Raw genomic sequence first — 5,755 nt, 5'->3', positions numbered from 1 at the left:
TCTGTCTCCTTTCCATCCATTTTAATCTTACTATTCCTCTATGCCTGTCCAATGTCAGTTTCTCTGTGAAACATTACTGCACTCTACAAAACTTATATTGGCCTAATTGGTTGTTCCGTGCATTCGGCACACATATAGCCGTCCATGTGTTTATTCTATTTTTCTGTTATAATTTTTAAAATGTATGTGGTATATTATATTTTACAATATCCTTCTATTTAATTTAATTCTCCTTTCTCCTTTCTTATTTTCTATGCTTTTGGTTCATTTCTAAAAGGTACTATGCCTTGAATTAAATTTTATAGCCATAATTTCTAGTATATCTTTTTTTAAAATATTTTATTCATTCATTCAGTTATTTATTTATTTGTCAGAGAGCGAGAGAGACAGAAAGAGCACAAGCAGGGGGAATGGCAGACAGAGGGAGAAGCAGGCTTCCTACTGAGCAAGGAACCTAGATCCCAGGACCTTGGATCATGACCAGAGCCGAAGGCAGATGCTTAACTGACTGAGCCACCCAGACATCCCTCTATCATATCCCATTCATGTTAGGAAGCAAATGGTTTTGATAAGCAAATTAAGGTAATATGATAGTTTTTTTTTTCTAAGACTAAGATCTAGAGTAAAAGCAATAGATATTAAAAGTTTTCTGTCATAACTAATTTGAGATGATGTAAGACCACAGAAAGAAAATGTTACTTGAGACACTTTTAGAGAATGAGACAAGATAAAGAAATAAGAGAATTGAATGTATCAGATGTTCTCTTTGTAACAGGAATTGTATTGAAAAATTTTTATGTTGACTCCATGTGTGTGTATGTATGTGTGTCTACCTCATAAGAGCCTGATATGTAGTCAGTATTCCTTTTAACTGATAAGAACAGATACTACACTACACTTGATCTTAGCCAAAAGGCTGAGAAGCGATAGTATTCCTTTTTTTTTTTTTTAAAGATTTTATTTATTTGACAGACAGAGATCACAAGTAGGCAGAGAGGCAGGCAGAGAGAGAGGGAGGGGGAAGCAGGCTCTCTGCTCAGCTCCATCCCAGGACCCTAGGATCATGACCTGAGCCAAAGGCAGAGGCTTTAACCCACTGAGCCACCCAGGTGCCCCGATAGTATTCCTTTTTATACCCCATAGAATTGTAGACAGTGAGTCTCAAAATATTTAAAATGGAAGAGCTGAAATTTTAGCTAAGGTTGTTTTAATTAAGTCATGCGTTCTTTTTTACTCTACCATACCTCCAACATTTTGTCCAGGAAGAACTCAAGATTCTAAAGAAAGCATTTTCCTATGTCAAAAAATTGAACATGGAGCACATCACTGCAAAAAGTTTTGCATAAAAAATGCTCATCTTCTGGCAGGTAAGTGCTTGATTAACTTGCAGAGAAGAGTTCTTTAAACTTAAAATCATCTACACATTAAAATTTGGAAATTTGTGAGGGAAAAATATGGCTTTGGCAAACAAAATCCTAAGCTTATAACCAAATTTAGGAACTATTAATATTGAAATGTATTTTGTCTTTTTTGTTTTTTTAAAGATTTCATTTATTTATTTGGCCAGGGAAAGAAAGAACGATTCAGGGAGAGCACAAGAGCAGGGGGAGGAAGAAGTAGACCTTCCTCTGAGCAGGGAGCCAGAGGCAGGGGTGATCCCAGGATGCTGGGATCATGACTTGAGCCCAAAGCAGATGCTTAACTGGCTGACTGAGCCACCCAGGCATCCCCTTGAAGTGTATTTTGAAAGGCCTAGAAAAATACAGAAACTTGGATAAAGAAAATTAAGAGAGAAACCAAAAGATGCTCTTTGATAATTTAGATATCGACTTAATGAAATATATCTAATTTTGAACAATCCTAAATCAACATATTGACATGAGAGAATGCAACTAAATCCAATATTTTATTTCCTGAAACCACAGAAAGAGTTGGATTTGCTAGTCAGTTGCTTTTGGGTGTTATTTTCATTTGTTTTGAAACTGTGTTCTGTAAGATCAGTTGTGCCTTTAGGGTAACATCTGACTGCATGAGATAGCTAATTTACAGATAATCATTTAATCACACATCCTTTCCTAGATATCTGACAAGCATCTTTTATATTACCTGGCCTTCAACAAGGCCCTGGATGCATATTTTAAACAAAAAAGATATCTTACTCCTATGGAAAAATTAAAGGCAGACTGAACATCACATAAATAAATGAAGATTATTGCTTACTAACAAGTAAGTGATAAGAAAAATAAAGCAGGGAAGGTATTAGGGGTCATTAGGAAAATCCTCTCTTAAAATTTTAACAGGAACGTGAATCAAGTAAGGGATAATACACACTATATTCAGGGAAAGAGTACATAGTTGTCGCAGACAGTATGTACAAAGGCCCTATAGAAGGCCATCCTCAAAATAATAGGTATAAAATAAATGAATCCTCAAGTCATCTTTCTTGTTCCAGTGCTGATATATGACTTAAAAGTAAGAACTAAATGGGAAAATGGTAAATAGAACAGAAATATCTTTTGTTCCCACTATAGATTCTACATTTTCTAAAAAGTTCTTTTTCTTAATTCAACTTGTGTGTAAGACCTTTTAATTTATATCTAGAAAACAGCCACAGTGATAATTAAAATTTCCTCGGAAATTATTTAATCACTCAACTGTTAGCATAAATTGAATCAATTTTAAACTAATGGACTGTAGAAATAACAGTAAAATTATATGATGTTACACATGACTAAAATCTAGGCTGAATTAATTTACATTGAAAGCCTTGCTTAATTAAAACACAGGCTTTAAATAAATATCATTTTTTGTTTACATGTCTAATCCAAAACAAGTAATGGTTTTTAAATATAGTAGAGTAAGATATCCTTTTTCTAGTCACATAAAAAAATGATAGGAATGCTTTGTTTTCAAATATTTGCTGTCTTTAAAACCCCTTATGTTATGTCCTTACCTAAAAGTCATACGAATTTCAACTGCTTTGTAATCAATTATACAAACAAAATCATGTTCTTAGATTATATTCTATGAATATATAACATTACTACTGCTTTATTATCTAATTACTCACCGCTTTTTAGTAATCAATCATATATCTGCTTTTTATTATTTCATGGTTAATTGGAGATAACTAATAGATGTGTTTACCTCTCTCCATGTAAGTCTTTCTAAGGCATCCATCATGAAGTACATGAAAAATTATATCTGTTTTAAGATTCTTAATATTCAGTTTAAGAAAATGAAAACTCAAAAATACAAATTTCTGAATATCTTATTTTACTTTGGGAGTTATTCAAAAATGATCAAAGAATAATAACAGGAAAATTTTAATTAATTTACATTTTTTCTGAAACACTTGTAAAAAATGATAAATCCTGTCAGTAGGATAAGATTTACTATAAAAAGTTTCCATGTTTTATCACTTTTATTTATTAGGATATACTTAACCAAAAAAAAAAAGATGACACATAAATTTTGTTTATTTATTACATTTTAGATTCTGTGTTTATTAGTAAACATTTGTCAAATGTTACTGTTACCCAATTTCCCTGGAATTGGGTAAATGGTCTAACTTCAGAAATTAAAAGTAGGAGCACCTGGGTGGCTCAGTCCGTTAAACTTCTTCTGCCTTTGGCTCAGGTCTTAATCCCAGGGTCCTGGGATTGAGCCCTGCATTGGGCTCCCTGCTCAGCAGAGAGCCTGCTTCTACAGTTCCCCTACTTGTGCTCTCTCACTCTGTCTTTCCCTTCTGTCAAATAAATAGAGATTTTTTTTTTTTTTTAAGATTTTATTTGTTTATTTGACACAGAGAGAGAAAGAGCACAATCAGGGGGAGTGTCAGGCAGAGGGAGAGTGCGAAGCAGGATCCCCACAGAATGGGCGAGCCTGATGTGGGATTCCATCCCAGGACCCCGGGATCATGACCTGAGCCAAAAGCAGTCGCTTAACCAACTGAGCCACCCAGATGCCCTCAAATAAATAGTCTTTAAAAAAGAAAAGTAGTTAAAGTGCTTATATTATCCAAAATAAGGCCCATTTGAGCTAATACATTTTTAAAAATCTGTTATTAACATTAGTTATTTTCTGTTAAAATTGATGTTGAATAAGGAAATGGATTATTATTTTTAATGCTGTTAATAAGGCTTACTTAAAATGACTTTGGAGGAAAAAATACTACCAAGTGCATAAGAAAACATTGCTACACGCACATACTTCTAATATTTCACTTAGGAAGTGGTATGGAATGGGTTATCTTCTCTTTCATCTTCTTCCCTAAGCTCCACTAGATCTACCTGAGGATCAGTGAAAAGCCCTTTCCTTCTCTGTGGCTCCAAAGTCTAGCATAATGCCTAAAACAAAAATCCTCTTAAATGTAACACAGCATACAGTCAATGCCAGGCACACAGTAGTTTCTTCTTCAGGTGCTGCTCAAATATCACCTGACTAGAGCCTTTTCTGATTACTCTAAGCCTTTCTGATTACTCTAAGCCTTTTCTGAAAACTCTAAGATAAGGATCCCTCCCCAATCCCAAATACCCATTCACTTTGGCATTTTTTTTTTCTTTTGGCTTTTGCATTTACTACCATATAACATTCTATACATACTATTTTTGCTTATCCTTAGCATTTGCAATAATTGACACCTATAGGAGCTCGGTAAATAGTTGTGGATTTAGTGAATGGATGAATAAGGAATCCAAGTAGTTTAAGAACCAATATCATCCAAATATTATTCAGCCACAAAAGGAATGCAGACTTGCCATTCTGAAATGACATGGATGAAGCTAGAGGGTATAATGCTAAGGCAAGATAAGCCAGTCAGAGAAGGCAAATACCCTATGATTTCATTCATATGTGGAACTTAAGAAAAAAATTAACAAAGGGAAAAAGTGAGAGAATGAGAGACAAACCGAGAAACAGACTCTTAACTATAGAGAACAGACTGATGGTTACCAGGAAGGAGGGTAAGTGGGGGGGGATGGGTTAAATAGGCCATAGGGATTAAGGAGTGCCCTTGTGATGAGCACTGAGTGATGTATGGAGGTGTTCAATCACTATATTGTACACCTAATGATAATATAATGCTGTATGTTAACTAACTGGAATTAAAATAAAAACTTTTTTCAAAAAAGCACCAATACCATCATGTGAGAGAGTTTTTAAGTGGCCTCTCCTTATTATGCTTCTGATAGTCCCCTCCCCAGTTTTACTCTTGGATCCTGATGTTTCTGATTTTGAGGTTCTTCAACAACTTCTACACAGGGAGTTCTGGTGCTATTTTTAAGAGGAACTAAAAATTGAAAATAGTTATTATTTCTGTTATAACACTAAATCTCACTAATTTAATCTCTATAGAACTTATAATGAACTATTAAACTGTAAAAAAAATACATCAATGTATAAGTAACAAACACATGCTAGTTTTGCCATACTCAAAACCATAGCTGTCCAATAGAATATTCTGCAATCTTGGAAATGTCCTATGTCTGTGCTATCCTGCACAGTAAACACGAGACACAAGTAGTTATCAAGCATGTGAAATATGGTTAGTGAGGCCAAGGAACTGAGTTTTTAAATTTTATTTAACTTAAATTTAAACAGCCACTGGAGGGCCACATCAGTAGTCTGCTTGAGGATTCTCTCTCTCTCTCTCTCTCTCTCCCCTCTTTTTCCCCTGCCACTCTCTCTTCCTCAAAAAATAAAATTAAATAACCACTGGAAATAGTATCTATCATATTGGATGAACAGCTTTAAA

At 34.3% G+C, this 5,755-nt stretch overlaps 1 pseudogene; it reads right to left on the bottom strand.

Annotated features, from left to right (window-relative positions):
- Positions 1-773: 773 nt before the first annotated feature.
- LOC132016929 (U2 spliceosomal RNA) lies at positions 774-928 on the bottom strand (annotated as a pseudogene).
- Positions 929-5,755: the final 4,827 nt, after the last annotated feature.

The sequence above is a fragment of the Mustela nigripes genome, chromosome 4, assembly GCF_022355385.1.
Source record: "Mustela nigripes isolate SB6536 chromosome 4, MUSNIG.SB6536, whole genome shotgun sequence".
NCBI lineage: Eukaryota > Metazoa > Chordata > Mammalia > Carnivora > Mustelidae > Mustela > Mustela nigripes.
Note: the sequence above shows the minus strand (reverse complement) of the source record. Positions and strands in the feature narration are given on the sequence as shown.